At 41.9% G+C, this 24,565-nt stretch overlaps 1 protein-coding gene and 1 pseudogene across 5 annotated transcripts in view; one reads left to right on the top strand and one right to left on the bottom strand.

The window, feature by feature from the left end:
* ELMO1 (engulfment and cell motility 1) overlaps window positions 1-24,565 on the bottom strand; it is a 592,800-nt gene that overhangs the window by 510,627 nt on the left and 57,608 nt on the right. The window lies entirely within an intron of this gene.
* Window positions 8,015-8,539, top strand: LOC100588626 (annotated as a pseudogene).

Here is a 24,565-nt window from a genome sequence, read left to right as displayed (position 1 = left end):
AATTCTTCAGGAGTACAGTGAAAAATAACAGGCTACAGGTGCAATTCACTAAGCGTGTGACATGGAAGACTAGAGAAGACTAAGGAAGAAAGAATAGGTTAATTAAGCATAGTGCAAATTGAATATCACCAGTGTGTAGTAGGAAAAACTAGTGGGAATAAGACCAGCCACATTTATGGAATCGGAATGCTCTAAGTCCGTACCAGAAACAAACAAACAAAAGACACTGGAAACAATAACCCAAATGAGGTAATTTGCATGAAATTATTTTATAGCATATAAAGCAATCAGAAAATAAGTATATAACAAGCATATATTACCTCCTCCTATCTTTCCCTCCCCACTAATATCCATGGCAGACATCAAAAACAATCATGGATAATAAATGTAACTCCTTTCTGCTATCGCCAAACAGGACCAATACACAAGTCAATCATAATTTTTTAAAGCATCTTAGGAAAGTAGGCAAATTAGGAATGGCAGAGCGCTTCCTTCCTAAAGGATGTCTACAGAAAGTCTATAGCAATCATCATGCTCAACTGTGAGCCATCAAGCTTCTCCTCTAAAATCAAAAACAAGGCGAGGAAGTCAAATATCACTACCTCTATTCAATATTGTACTGGAGATCTCATTCTAAACATTTTAAGAATGCGGGTGGCAAATTTTTGATTATTCACATAATATTATTGTCTATCAGAAACTATTAGAATTAATAAGGCTTTATCAAGGTTTCTGAGTATAAATCAATATATTAAAGTGATTAGCATTTCTATACACCAGGAACAAAGCATCAGAAAGAACTATCCCTTAAATATACATTTCATGATAATAATAAAACAAGAAGATAGCACTGGAGTGCAGAAAACGATTCTTCACAATACGGAGCTTTGGTATGCTAAGTGCTTTGAAAAGTGAAAAGCCTCAGAAATAAGCCTCAGAACCAAGGTTTCTCTCTGACCTGCTTCCACCTCCATGTCTCTGATCTTCTTTCCCAAAGCACTGGGAGGGACTCTCTTTGGAATTTCTTAAGACCCCACTCCCTAGGAATCTCATCAAATAACCCAAAAAGATCAACCACCCAGGAAAAGAAGAGAAGAGACTGTAAGTCATCACCACATCCGGACAGGCTTTTCATCTATTCTCTTAAGGGCAACTCTCATAGATTACCTGGGAGGCTTTATCTGCATAAGATGACCTTTGCTCACAGTGAAGTTCCATCCCTCACCTTCCTGACACCTCTCTCAGAGCTCAGGGGAACTTTGTTACTTATTTTCACATTCTCTATCTCCTCTCTCCCATATATAGAAGGGTATATAAGCATCTGGACGGCACTGGGTTATTGGTAAATCATTCTCATGTGATTCCCTGCATTGTGCACATTAAATGCATTGTATGCCTTTCTCTCCTTTTCATTGGCCTTTTGTCAGTATATTTTCAGCAAACCTTCAGGAGATGAAGGAAGAAGCTTTCCCTCTTGGCCCCTGCAACACTTAGGAATATATGAAACAAAATTTTACAAGATATTTCTGTATAAAGCAATAAAAGTTATTGAAAAATATTAAAGAACACCAAAATAAGTGGATAAACATATAAAGTTTGAGATTAAGAGAGCCCAATATTATAAAGATGTCAACAAGGTTATGTAACATTTATAGTCTGGAGGACTTTCACCCATATGGAAGCTTGATATGTGCCAAAAGTGACAGTGCAGACCAGTGGCTGGGGGAGATGGGAGGGATGAAAATCCCTTATCTGAAATACTTGGGACCAGAAGTGTTTCCGATTTCAGATTCTTTCAGGTTTTGTAGTATTTGCATTATACCTACTGGCTGAGCATCACTAATCCAAAAATCTGAAATCTGAAATGCTTCCATGAGCATTTCCTTTGAGTGTCATGTCGGCACTCAAAAAGCTTTGCATCTTGAAGCATTTCGAATTTTGGATTTTCAGATTAGGGATACTCAATCTGTATTTAATAAGTGGCATTGGGACAATGTAGGGGGCCAAATGAAATCAGCCTCTACTTTACAATCTACATTAAACAAAACAATTTCAGAGATTAACTATTTGAATGAAAAAGAAAAACAGACATCTCAGAAAATCTTAGGATACAAGAATATCCTAATAACCAACGGGTAAGAAGGATTTCTTAAGCAAGCTATATATAGCCCAAAATGTAAAAAAAAAAAAGAGACTGACCAATTCATCTACAATATAATTAAGAATTTCTGCTTATTAAAAGGTTTGATAAGAAAAAACATAACAAAAAAATTTTAATAAGAAAAAAATAGAAACCGCATATTAAGAGAAGATATTTTCAATGTTGGGGCTCAGAAAATGCCCTGAAATATGGTGCTTTGACATGCTGAACTAATGAAGCAGCCTCAAGGTCTCCCTCTGACCTCCCCCTACTCCCTCTGATCCTCCTTACTATTCTAAGCACCAGGACTGGCTCTCTCTGTAAGTTCCCTTATCTGATTGAGAAAACTTCTAAAAGAAATGCGATTGTCTCAAAACTCCTTCCCTAGGAATCTCATTAAATAACCAGGAAACGTTAACCACCAGAGAAGAGACTAGAAGTCTCTATGCTCAGGACACCATGCCCAGTCAGCCTCCGCCTCTGCTCTCCTGAGGGCAATTCCAAGGGAAGATCTGGAAGACTGTTATCTGCATAATAAGACCTTTGTTCACAATGCGGCTCTGCCCTTACCTTCCTGTAACTTGTCTGCAGCTACTATTTATCCTTAGGTCCCATTCAGAGTCCAAAGAGAATCATTTACAAACCACTGGTGTGTTTTTTGGGGCCCATTCATTTACGGCTCTCCACCTCCTTCTCCCCAGGGAAAAGGATATTTAAGCATCAACCATCTGGTTCTTTCTTGAGTTTTCATATGTTTTGTATGGTTCCCATGTTTAAGTACATTAATGAATTTGTTATGCTTTTCTCTTGTTGATCTATATTTTGTTATAAAGGTGTGGGCTGTGACTCTTATGATGGGGAGAAAAGGGATCACCCCATTTCTGCCTCTACAGTGACATCTATAATGAACAAAGATTTAGTACACAAAATATATAAAGAACTCCAATGAATCAATATGAAAAGAACAAGCAACCCAAAAGGCATATCCAGGTATTTCATGAAAAAACAAGAAGGTCAATAAACCTATAAAAAGATGGTCAACCTCATTAGTAATCAGAGGAATGCAGAGACCCCCAAGCTGACACGATTTTACAACCAAAAGGCTAGAAAATGTATAAAATCTGACAGCCCCCAAGTTTTGGCAAGTATGTGGAGCAATAGGAACTTTCATGTACTCCTGGTGAGAATTAAAGTTGGCACAACTACTTTGGAAACAAGTTGGCACTGCCCAGTAAAATATTAGGTGTGTGTAGCCTTCAACACAGCATCTCCTCTCCCGGGTATGCATCCTGGAAAAACTCTTGCTCATCTACATTAAGAGAGATGGACAAAAATATTTACCACATCCTCCTAATAGCAAGAAAACGGAAACAACTCAAACAAATGTCTATCTCTCCTGAGAAAAAATTAACTGCCCCATATTCATAAAATGGAATATACACTGAAGAATAAAAATGAACTACATCTACATGGGTGAACTACATTCTCATAGTTGAATCTCAGAAACATAATGTTAATATTGAACAAGCCACTGAAAAACTCAGAATCATTCCATTTTTATAAAGTTGCAAAAAAAATATTATTTATATTTGTGTAACCCTAAAATAAAACAAAGAAGTTACTAATAAAATATTCAGAACAATCTTTACTTGAGTTAGGGAAGAGAATGGGATCCAGGCTTGAAAAGTACTGCTAGCATTCTATTTCTTAGGCTGCATGATGGGTACATGGATATTCATCTTATAATTCTTCACTAAACAATGCATACATGTTCTAATGCATCATTTGCTTGTATCATAAACTTAATAAAGGTTTAACATTTCATTATAATCTATTTTGAAATATTTAGTTTTAGCTTTCATTTACTCGGAAAACTTATGTGAAACACCAAACTTAAGCACGGTAACAAAATGGGGAGGGTTCCTTCAGTAATAAATATGAAAGTACATACATATATTTCAATTGGCTATGTCTTAGGAAACTCCAAGCAATCTAGAGGAATCTATGATCTGCTAATGAACGTTTCTTTTTTTTTCCTAAAGAAGTCAGGCGCACATTTTCTATTAAAGTAGAGTTTAGTAACTTCCAGATTGAATAGCACAGGATAACAGCAGTCTCTCTTAGTTCTCCTAATTAGTGGCCTGTTTCTTATTCGTTGCCTGAATTCCCTCCTCTCACTCATCCCCTGCATTTAGTCATCACTCCCTTGATGAGTTGCAAAGAGCGGCCGATTTCCATTGCTTGAGGTGTGATTATTTAGCAGCTCCAGGGAGAGATGGGTTGGGGGAGGTTGGTTCAGAGAGAAATCAGGAAGCAACTGAGATGTAGACTAAGAAATATCTTCCCTCAGTGTCCCTGTTACTAAAACTAATAACTGTCAAAGGTAAAATCCTGAAATGACTTAAATTGCTGCAAATACTGCTGGTAATTACCATTTAGTCATTCTCTTGACCTTTTGCAGTGAGTATGTGATGAACATTGCCTCTGCTCAGTTTCAGTTAAAAAAAAAAAAGCACAGTTTCAAAACTCTAATTTATTATAAAGAATCTAGTCTTGCCCCCACATTTTAAAAATAAGGAAACTAACCCAAAAAAGTTAAGTGACTGAGGCATTTAAAATATGAAGAATGAAGACCACAACCTCTGAGGTCAGAAGGCCTGGGCTAGAACCCTGGATCTAGCACTAACTAGCCAGGTGAATCTGGGTTAATCGGTTAACCTTGACAGGCCTCAGTTTCCCCATTTGTAAAATGGGAATGATACTGCTATAACTCATAGGGTTGCTGTGATGATTAAATGATTACAATGAGTCCCTGGTACATAATACATGCTCAATAAATGATCATTATTATTTTCTAAGTTCACAAAGTCAAGCAGGTCAAAATAAAATTTTCCAGGCATTTATCTTTTTATCACTCCTAACTTACACATCTCATTTTTAAAGTTATAGTAATTTAATAATGAGTGCTTTTTATAACCTTGAATTACACTAATAAAATTTTCTCTCTTCCCCAGGGCTAACAGAAACCTATGCAAGTGTATTTCAAACTAATAACAGTGCAATAATTTCATAAATAACTGTCACCCTACTTTCTGCCAGTCCCTTCAGTCTAGTTTACATATTTAAAGGAAATTTTCCACTATATTTCTAGATTATCACTCACTCATTAAGGGATCTGGCAATTGGTGCTTCTCAGCACACTTTTTCACCATTTTCTATTTTTCCAACCTGGCAAAGAGCAGAAGGGAACAATTATCATGAGATAACATCTCTTCCAGTCAGACAGGCTCTTAATGATGGTAAATGAAGCCAGAACCAGCCCTGTATCCTGAGGCTACTAAAGGGAAGAGCCAGACTTCCACAGCTGGTACAGAAGTGGCACCCGTGCTGTGTCACGTACAGGGAAACATCACACAGGCAGGTAAATGGTTCTGTCTGAAATCCTGTCCTATTGTCTGCCTTGAGAGTCAGCATTTCATGGTGCAGCAGGAGATGGAATCAGGTGTAACACTGAAAACGGCGCTAGCAGAGGTCGGTTCTGGGAAAGGCACACTTAACCTAAAGTGAAAAGCAAATCATTTCACCAATCCAATATGCAAAAGTGGTAGTTTAATCAATTTACACTTCTGCAGTAAATCCCTCTCTGTTGAGTATTTTGCTTAATTTTTCCATTAAAATAATTACAAGGTGGCCAGGCGCGGTGGCTCACGCCGGTAATCCCAGCACTTTGGGAGCTTGAGGAGGGCAGATCACCTGAGGTCGGGAGTTTGAGACCAGCCTGGCCAACATGTTGAAATCCCGTCTGTACTAAAAATTAAAAAAAAATTAACTGGGTGTGGTGGCGCATGCCTGTAATCCCAGCTACTCAGGAGGCTGAGGCAAGAGAATAGGTTGAACCCAGGAGGTGGGGGTTGCGATGAGCCAAGATCATCCCACTGCACTCCAGCCTGGATGACAGAGCGAGACTCCTTCTCAAAAAAAAAAAAATCCAAGCCTTATTTGTTTATGGTGCTATTTTATTTTTTAATTTTAGCAGTGCTTTTACTTTAAACAACTCAATACATTATCATAAACGCTTAATGGGTGTGCAAACAATTTGCACTCACTTTAAACCAACACAACTACCAATGGAAGCTCAAAATAGAAACAGAACAAATCCTTAATTCTCAGTTCTCTCCTTTGCCTGCTGCCTCAGGGAGGCCTACTCTGAGCTCAACAAAGGCTCATGTTTAAGGCACCAGCAAAGCAGGAGCACCCAATCAATGAGAAAAAAAAAACATAATTTGTTACTTAATATTTCTAAAGATATACTGATGTCATCATTATGGGGAAAATGTACAGTGTTGGATTACCTTACTTATTTTACTGTTGTTTCTCATTTTAACTAGAGGTAGGGTGTGGGCACCATGCATGAAGTTCCCAAAGACCTAACGTGGCCATGGCCCAGCTTTGGTCTGCTTTTCCCAAGAGCTCTAGTTTATTACCCCTGAGAGCGTATTTAAAATATTTAACAACAATACAGGGTGCACAATGATCCATCAGAATGAATGCCGGCCCTAATACCAGTATGCCAGTGAGTCCTAGCTGAACATCAGCTCAGAGTCACCCAAGTACCCACAGGGAGAGAAGGAGAGGGGAGGCTGAAGTTTTGCTGTTGTTATGCAACCATCGTGTCTAACTATATTAGCATCCAGCTCTCATCTCTCCATGTTGTCCAAGAATTAATAATTTTGCTGAAATCCTGCTAAAACCTATATATGCTATATCCAATGCATCATTACTGGTTGCCAGATAAAAAAGAACGTTAGTTAGTTATTTTAAAAAATCCCTTGGCACCAGGAGCAGCGGCTCATGCCTGTAATCCCAGCACTTTGGGAGGCTGAGGTGGGTGGATCACAAGGTCAGGAGATCAAGACCATCCTGGCTAATATGGCGAAATTCCATCTGTACTAAAAATACAAAAAATTAGCCAGGTGTGGTGGCACGCACTGGTAGTCCCAGCTACTCGGGAGGCTGAGGCAGGAGAATCACTTGAACCCAGGAGGCGGAGGTTGCAGTGAGCCAAGATTCCACCACTGCACTCCAGCCTGGGCAACAGAGCAAGACTCCATCTCAAAATATATAAATAAATAAATATCTTGGCTGGGCGCAGTGGCTCATGCCTGTAATCTCAGCACTTTGGGAGGCTGAGGTGAGTGGATCATGAGGTCAGGAATTCCAGACAGTGTAGTCAAGATGGTGAAACTCCATCTCTACTAAAAATACAAAAATTAGCCGGGCGTGGTGGTGCATGCCTGTAATCCCAGCTACTTGGGAGGCTGAGGCAGAGTATTGCTTGAACCCAGGAGGTGGAGGTTGTGGTGAGCTGAGATCACACCACTGCACTCCAGCCTGGGTGACAGAGCAAGACTCTGTCAAAAAAAGAAGAAAAGAAAGAAAAAAATCTCTTAACTCCACAAAGTAATTTTTTGCTCTTTGTTCCCATCTGCCTGATTCCTCTAGTATTTCCTCTCCCTAGAAGCAACGCAGTGTTCAAGAGAAGGCATAATCATATTGTAGCAGATTACATTTCCCTTGCTAAACACTTGGTAATTGAAAAAAGAAAAAATATTTCTGTTTTTGTAATCTAGTAAACAAATAATAAATGGTTCCTAACCAAAAACCTGATTCTGACAACATGACTCCTGAGCAGTAAGCAAGCTAGGGAACAACAGCTGGTTATCACTTACCTATGCAGGTCTTAGGAGAATTCAGGCCCCTCCCATAGTTAGCCTTGTCTATGCCCAGGAATAGCAAGGGCAGTTAGCTCGTGAGGTTCGAAGCAAGATGGAGTCAGGTATGATTCAAGCCCCAGCCCCAGACCCCAGAGCCACCAAGATGTTGATGCCTAAGAAGAACCGGATTGCCATTTATGAACTCCTTTTTAAGGAGGGAGTCATGGTGGCCAAGAAGGATGTCCACATGCCTAAGCACTGGGAGCTGGCAGACAAGAATGTGCCCAACCTTCAGGTCGTGAAGGCCATGCAGTCTCTCAAGTCCTGAGGCTGTGTGAAGGAAGTTTGCCTGGAGACATTTCTACTGGTACTTTACCAATGAGGGTATCCAGTATCTCCATGATTACCTTCATCTGCCCCTGGAGACTGTGCCTGCCACTCTACGCCGCAGCCATCCAGAGACTGGCAGGCCTCAGCCTAAAGGTCTGGAGACTGAGCAACCTGCAAGGCTCACGAGAGGGGAAGCCAACAGAGATACATGCAGACATAGTGCTGTGCCTCCTGGTGCCAACAAGAAAGTGGAGGCTGGGGCTGGGTCAGCAACTGAATTCCAGTTTAGAGGAGGATTTGGTTGTGAACATGGTCAGCCACCTCAGTAAAACTGGAGAGGATTATTTTGCATTGAATAAACTTACAGCCAAAAAAACTTTAAAAAAAATGAACAAACAAACAAAAAAAAACACTGATTCTTACAGCTCTTGAAGGAAGTGATGAACCAATTCAGTTAGCAAGGTATAGAATTATACCTTTGATCACAGACCTGACCTAGTGCCCACTGTTTTTAAACATTTTTCTAAATCGCCTTTGCAAAAAACTATGACAGTGAAAGAAATCTGACATATCCTGACTCCATCTTGCTTCGAACAGCCCTTCCTCATTCCTGGGCATAGACAAGGCTAACTACGGGAGGGGCCTGAATACCTGCATAGGTAAAGTGATAACCAGCTATTGTTCCCTAGCTTGCTTACTGCTCAGGAGTCATGTTGCCAGAAGTTAAAAGATTTATAACTTCTCTAATTGTTTTTATAGATAACATCACGATTGTAAAACCTAAGATTGGTCTTTGAGATATGTTTCAGATTTTTTGCATGCTAATGAACCGACTGCCACCTCAGGGACCTGACTCATCTCAAGGAACTGACTCAATTAGTACTGTAACCCCCACCCAGAAACTGACTCAGTGCGTGAAGACAGTTTTTGACACTCCTATGAGTTCATCTACAACCAATCAGCAGCACTCATTCCCTAGCTTCTTGACCACCAAACTGTCCTTTAAAAATGCTAGCCTCCAAGCTCTCAGAGAGGCAGATTTGAGAAATGTCTCCTGTCCTCCTCCTCAGCTGCCTTGTGATAACTAAACTCATTCCCTATTTCAACACCACCGTATCAGTGTTTTGGCTTTATCTGTGTAGCAGGCAAGAAGAACCCACTGGAGTGTAACATTCTCATTTATCAGAGATTAAAAAGTTGCAAGAAATCTGTGAACTGGTAACTCACAGCATCCCTTAATAATCCATTACCAATGCTCCTTGACTTTCAATGGAGTTATAACCTGTTAAGTTGAAAAGATCGTAAGTGAAAAATGCATTTAATATACCTAACCTACAGGACATTCACTATAGCTTAGCCTAGTCTACTTTAAAGGAGCTCAGAACACTTACATTAGCCTACAGTTGGGCAAAATCGTGTGATCTCATGGCTGACTGCAAGTTTTGGAGAGTATTACACCACATATTGCTAGCTTAGAAAGATACCAAAATTCAAAATTTGAAGTACAGTTTCTACTGAATGCTTATTGCTTTTGCACCACTGAACCCCCAAAAATCTTAAGTTGAAGTCAGGGACCATCTGTAGTTAAAAATCTCTATATCCATAGGATGCGGTATGTCTCACAAGTTTCAGGAAAGTGAAGCTGCCAAGCCATGTGTCTCAGGGTAGCCAAAGTGAAAAGTCACTCGAGGCAGATCTTCTGGGTTCAGGGATGAGTCAACACAGTGGCCTCACACAGTTATGTAAATGGAATGCACCAGTACCACCAACAAGGGCAGAATGGGGAATACCACCTTTTTGTGACCAGAGGAGGGTCACCCCTCTCAACGCTCTTTGGTAGGCAGAGCAGGTCACTGGGGAGAAGATAGATATACTTGCGTGTGGATAGGAGACACCTCCAGGAGCCCTTTTCTCCTGGCATTCAATTCAGACTCTCTGATGGGCCAGCATTCTTCTGAGAGGAAAGCAAATTTAGGGTCTGAAGGGATTAACAGCCCACCAAAGTAGTATTCTGAATTTAAGCAGAACCTCTGAGAAATCCAGCCACCATTGAACCCCCTCCAAGGCTGTTTGCTATGTGGGAGAAGCCGGCACCTTGGCACCAGGAAGTATAAAATCAGTTGCCATAAGCATGAAAAAGCACAACAGGGCCTGCTATACTTCCCCACTGAAGCTCTGCACTACTGCTATTTGTTAAATTGGTATATAAATATACCTGTCTGTGTAGCACTCATCTAAGAGTACTTCAGCATATGGAAATCAACCTTGTCTTTTCTCCTTTTAGTCTGTCTATTGACAGTTAATGCACAGCCCCAATCCCTCAGACCATGCAACCCTAAGAGGAAAAGTTTTCTTCCCAAGGCAATTCCCAGAGATGGGAGGAGGAGTCAGAAGTACAACCCAAGTTCAGAAACAAAATCCGGAGGTCCCTATGGATGGGTTGGTCCAGCTGATGGCATGGCTGCCACTGAAGCTTCTACAGTCCCAGCCATGCTGGGATGGGGACTCTGCCCTGGGACAGCAGCTGAGCTTGGGAGTGAACTGAAGAGCTGTAGCCTCAGAAGGCCAGTGCTGGGGCACTGTGTGGCCTGTACAAGAATCTAGAGAAGATAAAGCTCCCCGTTCTCTCTCTTCCTGGCATCCTGAAGCAGATCTGAAACCTGCACCAGGAAAACCACAGAAGTTTGTGGAGAGAGGCAGAACTGAGGAGATGAGTATTAACTGACTGTCCACCTAATGCATGCAAAAGAATGTCCAGAAAACTGATACGAAAATAGAAAAAGGGGTTACCAAATTTGGACTCTGATAAACACGAATCTATAAATCTCCCTCCAGAAAAAGAGGGAGATAAAAGGAACAAATGTCGTTTTAAAAATTCCTACTGCCATGGTATAAACGAAAAAAAAGAAAACTAATATTTACAGATGATCTTCTATGTAAATGAACTTTAATTTGCTATATTCTTGACTCTGTGCCCCATGATCTACTTCTCCTTCAACATTTCCCCTTTCAGAAAATGGTACCTCTGTTCAAACAATTTGAAAATCATTTCTGATCTTTTTTTTCATCTTAAACATTCATATTCAAAACTAACAGATCTGACCTTGTGAGTATCTCTTCCAAACCTATCTTCTCCTTTCACCTCTACTGCCACCATCACTTTTGCTTGGACCTCTGCAGTAGCCTCCTAACTGGTCCTTTGCATTCACTTGCTCTTCCTTCCACTACCAATTCCACACACTCCAGAGAACTGTAAAATATCTTATTACTTCCCTGCTCAGAATCCTTCAGTGGATCCCCATTGCTCCTAGAATTCTTAACAGGACTTTATCTTGCATCACATTCTTCTTCTTCTTCTTTTTTTTTTTTTTTTGAGACACAGTCTAGCTCTGTCGCCCAGGCTGGAGTGCAGTGGGGTGACCTCGGCTCACTGCAAGCTCTGCCTCCCGGGTTCAAGCCATTCTCTTGCCTCCGCCTCCCAAGTAGCTGGGACTACAGGTGCCTACCACCACTCCCAGCTAATTTTTTTGTATTTTCAGTAGAGACAGGGTTTCACCATGTTAGCCAGGATGGTCTCGATCTCCTGACCTCATGATCCACCCGCCTTGGCTTCCCAAAGTGCTGGGATTAACAGGCATGAGCCACCGTGCCCGGCCTCATCACATTCTTCTTGTGCAGTACTTTTCAACCACTAAGGTCTTCCTTGAAGTGGTCAGGCTCTAGACTATCTCATTCTCCACCTGGGAAGCTCTTCTCCTGGTAAAACGAAGCTCATCTACCGATCTTGCTTTAAATGTCATCTTTTCAAAGAGGCCTTCCATGCCTCACCATTCCCACTTCCCAATTCGATACTTATTCTTGTCAATAACCGCTTATTGTTTTCCTTCATAGAACTGGTCATAATCTATAACTTGTGATCTGAGAGATCAAAATAGATACCCCTTTATCAATTAAGATGGACTCTAAGGTTAAGAAAAGAAAGATTTTCATGTATTGAGGTGTCAGGACCCAGCTGGCATGAAAAATTTCCAAATTCCTATGGCTCTAAACTTCTAAACAACAGGAGATACCAGCCTCCTCCTAAATCTGATTTACAACCCAGGCCACTGCAACTCTGATTGGACAGAGGACGGGCCTCAAACACATTCTTTTCGGATAAAGTACTGCAGACCTTAGGCCAGTTTCAGCAGCTTATAGAGGATGCACACAAACTGTCTTTGTGTCCTGTAGTTCACCTTTGGATGTAAAGAGCCTTTTCCACCTCGTTTTAATTCTAAAACTATGCCCCAAAATGAATGTGGGATGTATGCTGCATATATGTTTACCCATTGTGCACGCGCTTGGATCCTCTCATAAATATGCACAGCTTTTCCCCCAAACCTGCTGAATATGCATGACTCTTGTGTAGTATAAATCCTGTGAGGCATAAAATCCAAGCTGTCTTTCCCCTCTTCCAAGATAGAGTAACTTCAGTCCATGTACAGACTTCCTCTTCTTGGCTTGCAAACCCATATTACTAATAAAGCTTTCCTTTCTACTATTTAGCCATCCTGGTGGCTTTTTGAATGACAGACAATATGATAATTTGTATGCTTATTCATTTTGTGTCTTCCTATTCCAATACACTATACACACCATGCAGAAAGAGCACATGTTGGTTTTGTCTATCACTGACACCCATTTCCCAGTATAGTACCTGGCTACATAGGGGATGGACAATTATTTGCTGAATGCTACTGAAAGGAGGTATTTTAATATCCATTTTACCCAGGATAGGATGACCATATAACCCAGTTTGCTTGACATAGCCTTTGTTTACATATGTTGCCCTGGCGTAATGACTGATAATGTCTCAATGTTACTTTCCGAAGCTGATAGTCAGAAAGACTGAATACAATCCATTCTCACTATTAGAAGTAGTTGTGTTCTATAAAGTCACCACAAACACTGAATTTGCCAACACTAAATGATTGCTCCTGAAGGAAAATACGGAGTTAGGTCCCTCTGAGAGTAATGTCACAATATCGTTGTCAACAAATCAATGTGTAACTTTATTTTATGTGTGTTTCTATTTAAAGATACTTTCTTCGATACATATTATTGATTTATTAACTTTGAACCCATGGACAACAGCACTGTAACTCCTGCCTGAAGGAACCTCATCTAACACTCGTATTTCCTCCATAAGGCACACACAGCCTTCTTGTGCTTAGGAACATTAGATAGCACGCCAGTACCACCCTTAGGGCCATTTTAAAAAGCTAAATCACCAACAGAAAGCACAAAAATGTGAAAAACGTGGCATTAAATAGACCACAAAAAAAGTACTTGTTTACAGTATGAGAAATGAAACAAGAAGACAGGGCTAGAAACATGCTCATCAAGCGACTCAAATTTTTCATTGCTCTGCTCATCCACAAATGACCACAAAAGTGCCATAAGCACTGATTTGGGGGTTACAAATAGATACTAGCAAGTAACTGGATTCTCAAATAAGGAATCTGCCAATAGCACAGATAGCTTGTTTAAGATTACCCAGCTGCTGTAGAGTGAGAACTGATCCCAGATAATGTCCAGCTTCACAGTCCGTGTCATTCATAAGACAACTATTACTAAGAAAAGAACCAACCTTTCTAAGAGTACCATTTCTCTAATCCAGGTGACCATAATTATTTAAACCCCCTAGATTACTGGTTTACTAAAGTTCCAGTACCAAAGGCAGAGTTTGAGAAGCAGAACTTCAAGAAGCAGAACTTCATGAAGTGGACTTAATTCTGTACAAAAGTAGTCAGTAATCTACAACCCTGCACTAACGAAGAGTGAAACCACTGGGAACTGGCTACTACCTCTTAAGTGACAATTCACAAGGCAATCCCAGAGTACTTACAATAACAATGGGTGGTTTCATGATGGAATGTAGATCATAAGATTAACATAAATGTAAACTTACGGAAAAATAAAAATTTTCAGAGTTAAAGCTTGAACCATCCACAAACCAATGTCGAGGGAAATTTATCTCTAGAACATGAGAAATCCAGTGTCCACACCTCTTCCCAGTCCATAGGGATGGAGAGAGTCTTCAATAGGGTTCCAGGATTGACCACTCCCATCATTCCAAAAATCCTTTCTATGGTGAATTTCTTACTTCTTAGTAAAATTTCATTTCCTCTTCTAAAACCCGTTCAATAACAAGGGTTAGGATCCCTCTGCAAGTTTATGAACAGTGGGAATAAAATATTTTAAATTATACATTTTCAAGTTGACTCCTAAGGAGCCAAAAAGAAAAAGAAAAAAAATTATATAGTAGCTTACTTTAAGAATTCAGCAATCTATACATTAGAAAAATACTTCCTACTGGTCCATTTCATTCTAACTCGCTCTTCTGGTACGTCAAGACTCTCTGGATAAAAGATAATTTTGAAATATTTTAGCTATTTTATATACACTTGAGGCAATCTCAGAAACACTTGCCTTACCTTTAAAAAGGTAAAGTTTCCTTCCTACTACTTAGAAACCACTAGGATAGAGGGTGTTCTGCAATTTTGGAGAAAATAAAATGTTTTCTCCTAAGCCCAATTTAGAGTTGATCATTCAAATTAATTTCAGACATACATAAACGTTCCAAGATGAATATAAAGTATACCCTTCACCCATATTTCCCAAATAGTAACATTTTATCACAGTAACTTTATCTCGCTTTTTCTTTTTTTTTTTTTTTTTGAGACGGAGTCTTGCTCTGTCCCCCAGGCTGGAGTGCAGTGGCGCGATCTCGGCTCACTGCAAGCTCCGCCTCCCGGGTTCACGCCATTCTCCTGACTCAGCCTCCCGAGTAGCTGGGACTACAGGCGCCCGCCAACACGCCCGGCTAATTTTTTTGTATTTTTAGTAGAGACGGGGTTTCACCGTCTTAGCCAGGATGGTCTCGATCTCCTGACCTCGTGATCCGCCCGCCTCGGCCTCCCAAAGTGCTGGGATTACAGGCGTGAGCCACCGTGCCCGGCCTTCGCTTTTTCTTGTATTATTTTTTTCTGAACTGTGAAGGAGTTCAGAGTATGCCATTCAAAAATACGCCACTTTGGCGTAAGAATTATTTTGAGCTGAAGGTAATTTTTTTAAAAGCAGAAACAGGACATGCTCTTGGCCCTCTCACTATCTGCCTGAAAGCAGAAGATAAATTCTTGTAAAGATGTCCCCACCATCCCATACCAGGAAGGGGATAACAACCTTATCACCTGAGATGAGACTGCATCAGGATGGACCTGCACAAACAAACCTTACTAAATTAACCCTTATCTGCCATTAGTATTCCCATATATTTACCTTGCCAAGTGTGCCACCCTGGGAAGCCTAAAACTCTTTTCCTTTGTCTTATCACTTCTCTGCAAATTTATTTTTCTTTCTTAAGATACTAGATAAGCCCAAGTTCTAACCACTCCACAGAGATACTCATCACTGAGTTTCTCCCAGGTGTAGGCATGCTGCATGTACTAATAAACTTCTGTTTGCTATCTCTTGTTAATCTGTCTTTTGTCAGTCTAATTTGCAGGGCCCCAGGCCCAGAACCTAGGAGGGTAGAGACAACAGAATAGTTCTCCTTCCCCTTCAACTGTATTATGAGTAAGTTGCAGATGTGATGCCACTGTTCCCCTCCATACTTCAATGTATATTTCTAAAGAGCAAGAACATTCTTTTAGATAATCACAGCACAATGATCAAAATCAGGAAATTAACACTGATACACACTATTATATAATCGATAGGCCCTCTTTAAATTTCACTAATTATCCCAATAATGTCCTTTATTATAAAAGAAAAATGACTTTGCTTCCCTGGACTAAAAGCCAATCCAAGATTGCTTAGGGCATTGAGTTTTTCTGTGTCTTTAATCTCCTTTAGCCTGGGATAGTTCTTCATTCTTTCTTTGCCTTTCATGACGCTGACATTTTTTAAGAGTACAGAAAAAATCACAAAAGTTTATCTAACATCTCTCCTCACAATAAGAGTCAGGTTATGCATTTTTGGCAGACCTATCACAGGAGTGATGTTATATCAGAGGGCATATATAGTTGGTTTGTCCCATTAATAGATATGTTAACTTTGACCACTTGGTTAAAATTGTTATCTTACTGGTGGGTTAATGAAATTTTACTTGTCATTTATGTTACATGGCATTTGAGACAAAAATTTCAAAACATTTCATAAATGAGCACACTTACATAAGTGTCTACTGCTTACATATTTTGTTACATTTTTGGAAATTTTATTTGGGGATTCATCTTTAATTTCTGCCCATTTAATTATTCCTTTTATTATTGGGTATAATATTTCTAGCACATTTCCTTTTAATGTCATAACTGTGTTACGGGAAAAGAGTCTAATCATAGATTATTTTAGGCAGCATTTAAAAGGATACATGTTTTAGGTAAATTTTGAAATATACAGGGTTTTTTGTTGTTGTTGTTTGAGACGGAGTCTCGCTCTGTCACCCAGGCTGGAGTGCAGTGGCGTGATCTCGGCTCACTGCAAGCTCTGCCTCCCGGGTTCATGCCATTCTCCTGCCTCAGCCTCCCGAATAGCTGGGACTACAAGCGTCCGCCACCACGCCTGGCTAATTTTTTGTATTTTTAGTAGAGATGGGGTTTCACCGTGTTAGCCAGGATGGTCTCGATCTCCTGACCTCATGATCCATCCGCCTCGGCCTCCCAGAGTGCTGGGATTACAGGCGTGAGCCACTGTGCCCAGCCGAAACATACAGGTTTTGATGGCTTCTATATTTTACTTATGGTATAGAATATGTTGCTTAGAGAGTCTATTGAATTCTATTTTAGTCATATCTACTTTGATAATACAGATTATTACCTCTTTTAGTAACACAGACTGAAAACAAATGACATGATTAAGATGATAATATGCACATGTAATTACCTGGACTCAAACAAGATTAATGAGGTGTTATAGATACCAATAAAAAGTGCAAGCCATTAGAAAAGGCACAATATTTACAAACAGGAGTGAGCAAAATAATTAGATTGAAGAAAAATTAGAAGTTTCCAGTTTGTTTATTTGTCAGGCCGGGCGCGGTGGCTCACGCCTGTAATCCCAGCACTTTGGGAGGCCAAGGCGGGCGGATCACGAGGTCAGGAGATCGAGACCATCCTGGCTAACACAGTGAAACCCCATCTCTACTAAAAATACAAAAAATTCGCCAGGCGAGATGGTGGGCGCCTGTAGTCCCAGCTACTCGGGAGGCTGAGGCAGGAGAATGGCGTGAACCCCGGGGGGCGGAGCCTGCAGTGAGCCCAGATTGCGCCACTGCACTCCAGCCTGGGCGACAGCGAGACTCCGTCTCAAAAAAAAAAAAAGAAGTTTCCAGTTTGTTTATTTGTCAAGAAAACAGTAGGTTCTAGATCTACTTGAGAGGCTGCCTCAGAAATCTGACCTCAACAAATTACTTCTTTCACTCTAATCTGCAATAAAACTAGCAACGGTTGTACACACAAAAAAAGACATGAATAAAAATGCACACAAATTCATTTGAGCTTGTGACCATGTTTAGGTAACACTGTAAATATCACATTTGAAAAGATGCAGAATTATTTGACAATATGCAAAAAGTATACATTCCATACTTTGCTTTGAAGTTCTAAGAAGAGTAAACGCTGCCTAGGAATTACTTTAAAGCCTCGCTGTAATATTTTACCTGCCACATATGCATAAACCTCTCCTAGCTGCTCCCTGGACAGTGCTGAAAAGTCCACCTCTAGCTGATCTCTCTGACTCTACTCATGCCCACAGTAGTTGATGCTCTAGAATGATCCATTTGAGACCTAAGTCAGGTCATGTGGCTGCCCTACTCAAAACCTTCAGAGGCACCCCATCACATTTAGAAACATTCGAAGCCCCAGCTATGGTCCATCTGCCTCTATGGTCTGGCCTCTGGCCCCTTTTCTGTTCCTCATTCCATCTCTCCCTCCCCTCCAGCCACACTGGCCCTGCTGTTCCCCAGCAGGCCAAGCACAGGGCTGTTCAGCTGCCCACAACATTTCCCGAACTGCCCTGTGGCTCACTCCCTTTCTTCACTCCGGTTTCCATTCAAATGTCACCTCCTTAGAGAAGCGTGATTTGGCTCCTATCTAAAATGATGTTCCCTGTCCTTCCCACTCCACTCCCCTGTTTTATTTTCTTGATGGCACTTCTCAGGGTCTGAAATCATCTCAGACATTTGTTTTCTTGTTTATTCTCTGGATCCCTGAATAGAAAAGAAGCTTCATGCAAGCATGAGTGTTTGGTTTCCCACTGTATCCCGTGTCTAGAAGAGGGTCTGGTAGATATTGACACCTAATAAGCATTTGTTGAGTGAACAGCTGAGCGAGCGCCTAGCTTCCCACATGGCAAAATGCACGCACACACACAAAATACGAAGGGGTGGCCAATCTGCCTTCACAGAGGCAGAACCGCCCCTAGAGCTTTTGAGGAACCACCTGGAGAACTTTGGAAACTACCAGTACCAGGCCAAGCTTCCGGAGATGCCAATTCCCCAGGAAATCCTAGTGTTACGTGCTCCACAGCTGACTGTGATCCAGGCAGGAGCCAGAAACTTCACCAAGGTCTAGGCCCCTCCCCAACTGGAGAGCTCCAGGGCAGTCTTTCAGATGCTGTGTTAGTTGCCTGCCTTTTACCCAGAATGACTTCACCTTTAAGGAAGTGCCTGCAACCCACAGTGGTGCAAGCCACAGTGATTTCATGCCCGGCCCTGGAGCTGGTTCCTTGAGGAATCAGCATGCTTCCTCAACAAATGTGTTTTCTTTGTGAAGAAACGGTGTGCAGGCAGAAAGTCGCCTTGGATTTGGAAGCCTATCGGATGTTGCAATTGTTTTGAGCAGGTAGCTGGGGAGGGAGGACTGGAGGGAGGAATCAAGGACTAGGTTTGGAAAATGGGCAGAAGGTGATAGAGGTAGATGGTTCCTGCCTAGGGAGACCACGGAGGAAAGGGGGCGGGGGCCGGAGAGGGGGAGCCCAGGTCTCCAGTTTGTCTCCCCATAGTCCTTACAGCCCTGGACTCACTGCCCTTGTAAAAAGCCTCCCACAGACCCTCACGACAGCTTTCCTAGGGAGTCGTTATTGTCCCTAAGTGTTAAATCAGGACGCCACAGGAGAGGGCAGCTAAACTACTTGCACCTGGTCCCAGTAGGTAAGTAGGGATCCAGGGTCCACACTCAGGTCAGGTTAGTAACTTCTGACCTCCATGACTGTGAGACAGTTAGTGATGCTTTGTTAAGGCAGCACTTGGAACTAATCCATTGGCACTCTTGGGTCGAGTTTAGCACCTCAACCCAAACACAGCAAAACAAACCTCAACAAAACAAAACTCAGGTCAGGTAAGTAAAGATTCAGGGTCCACACTCAGGTCGGGTAAGTAGAGATCCAGGGTCCAAACTCAGGTCAGTCAGACGTGCAGCCCGAGTGTTCTTGGTTTCAGCAAAGGGCCTCTCCCATCCCCTGCCGAATTTTGATTGGAGCCTCCTCCCCCAGCCCTTCCCTGCACACCCAGCCTGGTGTCTGCTTCCTTCAGTGGTTATTAGCCTTGCATGCACATTGTAATTGACTGAGAGTTTTTAATAAAATACTTGATCTTCACTCCCAGAGAGTCTCAATTAATTGGCCTGGAGCGAGGCCCAGGCAGTAGTTTTTGTTTTGTTTTGTTTTGTTTTGTTTTGTTTTGTTTTGTTTTGTTCCTGCTCCCCAGATGACTCTAATACATAGCAAGAGTAAGAAACCTCTGTTCCAGGTCAATGGGAAGTAAGGGCAGGCCCCAGTGAAAACATCACAAATATCATAAAGAATAAACCCACAGAAAAGAAAGAACCAGAGAGGCACTTGAGTATGCAGCTTCTAGCACAAAGGATACGGCTCTGGCCTATCCTCAAAAGAAGTCTGAGGTACTAAACTCAACCCAAGAGTGGCAATGGATTAGTTCCGAGTGCTGCCTTAACAAAGCATCACTAACTGTCTCACAGTCGTGGAGGCTAAAAGTTACACAGCCAAGATGTCAACAGAGCCCTGCTCCCTCTGAAAGCACTAGGGAAGCGTCTGTTTCAGGCCTCCCTCCTAGCTCCTGGTAGTTCCTTGGCTTATGGAAGCAACACTCCAATCTTCACGCTGTGTTCTTGTGTGTGGTTCTATCTCTGAATGTCCCTTTTGTAAGGACCAGTCATATTGGATTAGGGGCCCACCCTACTCCAGTATGATCTAGCTAATTGCATCTAAAACCACCCTATTTCCAAACAAGGAAACATTCTAAGGGCCTGGGGGGTTAGGACTCGAATATACCATTTTTGTAGGGGACACAATCCACTCCAGACAGGCATATAGAGCCAAACTTTGAGGCCGTGTTTCCCTAGCAGGCACTTAGTAACTTACTCCTGTGGGAAACCAGATGTCTGTTCCACTCGCTGTCCTGAAAAGTCATGGTGTACTTTTGTATAGAAAAGCGTCAGAAAAATCCTTCAGGAAATCAGTCTGTTTGCTTTATTTATCCTAGTGTCTCTCAAATTTATTCAACCATGGGACCCTTTATTTTACTTTGAGACAGGCCCTTACTCTGTCACCCAGGCTGAAGTGAAGTGGCACAATCACAGCTCACTGCAGCCTTGACCTCCTGGACTCAGGAGTTCCTTCCGTCTCAGCCTCCCGAGTAGCTGGGACTACAGGTACATGCCACCGTGCCTGTCTAATTTTTACTTTTTTTTGTAGAGATGGGATCTCCCTATGTTGCCCAAGCTGGTCTCTTACTCCTGGCCCCAAGCAGTCCTCCAGCCTTGGCCTTCCAAAGTGCAAGGAACCCTTTAAACATCACCATCTAGTAACAATCTGTGGAATACACTTTGAGAAACACTGCCTTAAAAGTCAGAGTGCGAAATGAGCCATTATTATCCAGACAGATGAATGAAAGCCTCCTATGAGTATGAAAGTGCCCACCACCAGAGGAGCAGACAACTCGATACAGAGACAACAGGTCTCCCCTTGAGTTAACATACACAAATACTAAGAACAAAACAAGACTTACCAAGACCAAAATACTGCATGTTTTTTGTACAGTGTTGTAATAAGTAATCCTGACTTTTATTACACAATTTGTGTAACTGATTTTTTTTTTGGTAATATTATAATCATGTGCCACCACATTTCAAAGAATGACATTTCAGCTTTCTGGGAAGTTGTAATTGGAGAAAAGGAGTATTATAATTTGGAGTAGGGCACACTGGCTGGGAAAACCAAATGTCTTTCTGGATCCCCATACGATCTTGGAGAAAGATGCTGCAGTCACTCCATGATGCCAGGGCACATCATGTGCAAAAAAAAAACAAAAAACACACAAAAGACTGCCACCAGCTGGGCATGGCTCATGCTTATACTCCCAGTGCTTTGGGAGGCTGAGGCAGGAGGATCTCTTGAGCCCAGGAGTTAGAGGTTACAGTGAACTATGATTTTGCCATTTCTCTCTAGCCTGGGCAATAGAGAAAGACCCTGTCTCTAAAAAAGTTTTTAAAATAAAAATACCGCCATCACCTGACCCACACAAAAGCTTTGGAAGGGATATCTTTAAGTAGCACACAAAATAGTCCAATACACATTTTAGAAGTGTGGCTTCTAAAAATAAAACCACATAATTTACATGTTTTTGAAGCAGAACTTCCTCAAACAATTCCCTGAACATGGGAACCATGGGCTATTTCAATACTGAAGTACTTACATTTTTCCGGTTTTCTCTTTTGAGCAAACTAGGCTTTCTTTTTTAAACTTTAATTCAAGGAAAGAAATAACAATGCAACACCAAAGCACTACTTTCCACAGCAACAAATTAGAGAGGGCTAATTTGTGGGCATGGCTGTGCCCTGTTATCTGTACCTTGTCACTTTAATTCAGCACAACCCAAACCCGGCAATTCCTTTCATTTTTACTTTTCCACAGAGCAGAATTTTAGCCTTCACGCTGGGCTTCAAAGAGTCCAAAATAAAACCAGCCCACATTAAGCAAAACAGCCACATAAAACCTTTCCTTTATGTATGGAAGAAAGGACTTTCCCAGTTCAAAAGGATTTTTTGTTAAGGCACTAAGCAGTCTTGGTAATGTTTTTAAAAGTCTATTTTAAAAAGTTGAGCGTTTTTCCCTCCATTGTGTTGATGCACACGTAGACCAATATGTCTAGTTCCTCTAGCGGAAGCAATGAAGTTGTCACCTGAAATCTGTACACTTCAGTCCACTGCTAAAACATCTCAGGCATGCGAGAGTCTCGAATCATCCAGGTGGAAGACAAACCTTCCATCCTGCCACCTTGTGGAGCATGAAGAGGCAGGAATAATAGCTTGGTCACAGGTAGTAGGGAGACATAGGAGTCTCCAGACCCTGATATTCAGCTTTTACTGGGAAATCCAGTTCTCCTTTAACCATAAGAAATAGGCTGTCAGGAGTGTAGGAGAACCAATTACTTCCACCTCTACTTAGGGGTATGCATAAAGAATGAAGCACAGGCATCCCCCGAGATTCCTACTAGTTCTCCAGCATGTGCAACCCTCATTAGGGAGAGCTGCTCTTTGAAACAAAAATTAATCACCGTAAGCAGAAAGGCATGCTTCCCACACTCTCTCCCATGTAGCCCAACTTCCAAAATCTCATAGCCTTCCCTATCCCACCTCTTGAAATTCAGATTCCCTAGCGCTTTCATCCCCCAAGAAGTCACCCATGCTCTGGTTCCAGAAATCATTTGGTTAAAAATCAAAAGAACAAGAAATGGCTGTGTATAGGCTATCACAGCAGCAAGTTGTAAAACTGCACCATAGACATAAAAATGCAGACTTTTTAAAAACACAAATGGTAACTAGAATTTAGAGCTAGTGCCTCCACCCTAAATCTGTATTTTGCAGCTGTCGCTATGAGCATAAAGTCAGCCCCTTAACTGAGCAGGAACCGAAGAAGCATTTCAGCTGTCAGGCTTGCGCCACTTGCATGGAGTACGAATGGTTTCACAATGAAGCCCGCACTCACTGTGCAAGGGAAGGTCTCACAGAGTGGAGGGTGGCGGAACTCCTCCCATCAAGTACGAAATCTGACTAACAAAGACACAGGTCAGTAGGGTGCCCCAAGGAGCACATTTCTTATTACATTCTGCCTTTTTTTTTTTTTTCTGACTCCCAGAAGCACAGAGGCCCAGGGGCAGAAAAAAAGCAAAAGCTACAGGTTCCTAAGCAGACCTCAGGCCCTACCTGTTTTGAATAGGATGTGTTTCCAGTGATTCTATTTCTAATCCTTTTCATGGTCCCCATAGGTTAGGACTCATCACAATCCCTGACCCAGTAAAAAAATCAAACAGATGTCAAAGACTAATGTCGGAGTTCATATGGGGCTTATGGGTTTGTTTTGGTTTGTTTGCAAATGGAAACCAAGTCTCTGCTCTTTGAGACTTATAGGCGCTTACCGCCCCCCAGCCCCATGCTATTGCTTCTATCCACCAGGTGTTGAGGGCCATGAGCTTATCAGGAGTTTGCACTTTTAGATGAGAGGACAATCTGGTTATAGACAACTGCCAGGGCACACAGGTGGCCGGGGCAGGACACCAAATTGACCTGATGACCCTGTAGACACTGTTTCCCATCCCCAACTGAATATGTGATAGAGGGAAGTGATTCACTGTTCACATCAAGCCCAAATCAGGCATATTCTGGGAAAGTACTCCTTCCTTCCTCCCTTCCTTCCTTCCTTCTTTCCTCCCTTCCTTCCTTCCTCCCTTCCTTCCTTCCTTCCTCCCTTCCTTCCTTGCTCCCTTCCTTCCTCCCTTCCTTCCTTGCTCCCTTCCTTCCTTCCTTCTTTCCTTCCTTCCTCCCTCTCTCCTTCCCTCCCTCCCTCCCTCTCTCCCCCCACCGCTCTTTCTTTACTTACTTCTTTCTTTTGTATTTTTGGAATGGAGTCTTGCTCTATTGTCCAGGCTGGGGCATGGTGGCTCGATCTCAGCTCACTGCAACCTCCACCTCCCAGGCTCAAGTGATTCTCCTGCCTCAGCCTCCTGAGTAGCTGGAATTATAGGTGCCCACCAACATGCCTGGCTAATTTTTGTATTTTCAGTAGAGATGGGGTTTCACCATGTTGCCCAGGCTGATCTGGAACTCCTGACCTCAAGTGATCTGCCACCCCGGCCCCCCAAAGTGCTGGGATTACAGGCATGAGCCACCACACCCAGCCCAGAAATAGTTATTTATAAAGGCATTTGTGTGCAAGGCCTTATAATATTATGACAAAAGATAAAACAAAATATAAAATTACACTAAGTTGAGGACTCTTATGTTGGACCAGTGTGAGCCAGTCTGTATATGTACTTCCTCTCTAA

The sequence above is a fragment of the Nomascus leucogenys genome, chromosome 17, assembly GCF_006542625.1.
Source record: "Nomascus leucogenys isolate Asia chromosome 17, Asia_NLE_v1, whole genome shotgun sequence".
Taxonomy (NCBI): domain Eukaryota; kingdom Metazoa; phylum Chordata; class Mammalia; order Primates; family Hylobatidae; genus Nomascus; species Nomascus leucogenys.
Note: the sequence above shows the minus strand (reverse complement) of the source record. Positions and strands in the feature narration are given on the sequence as shown.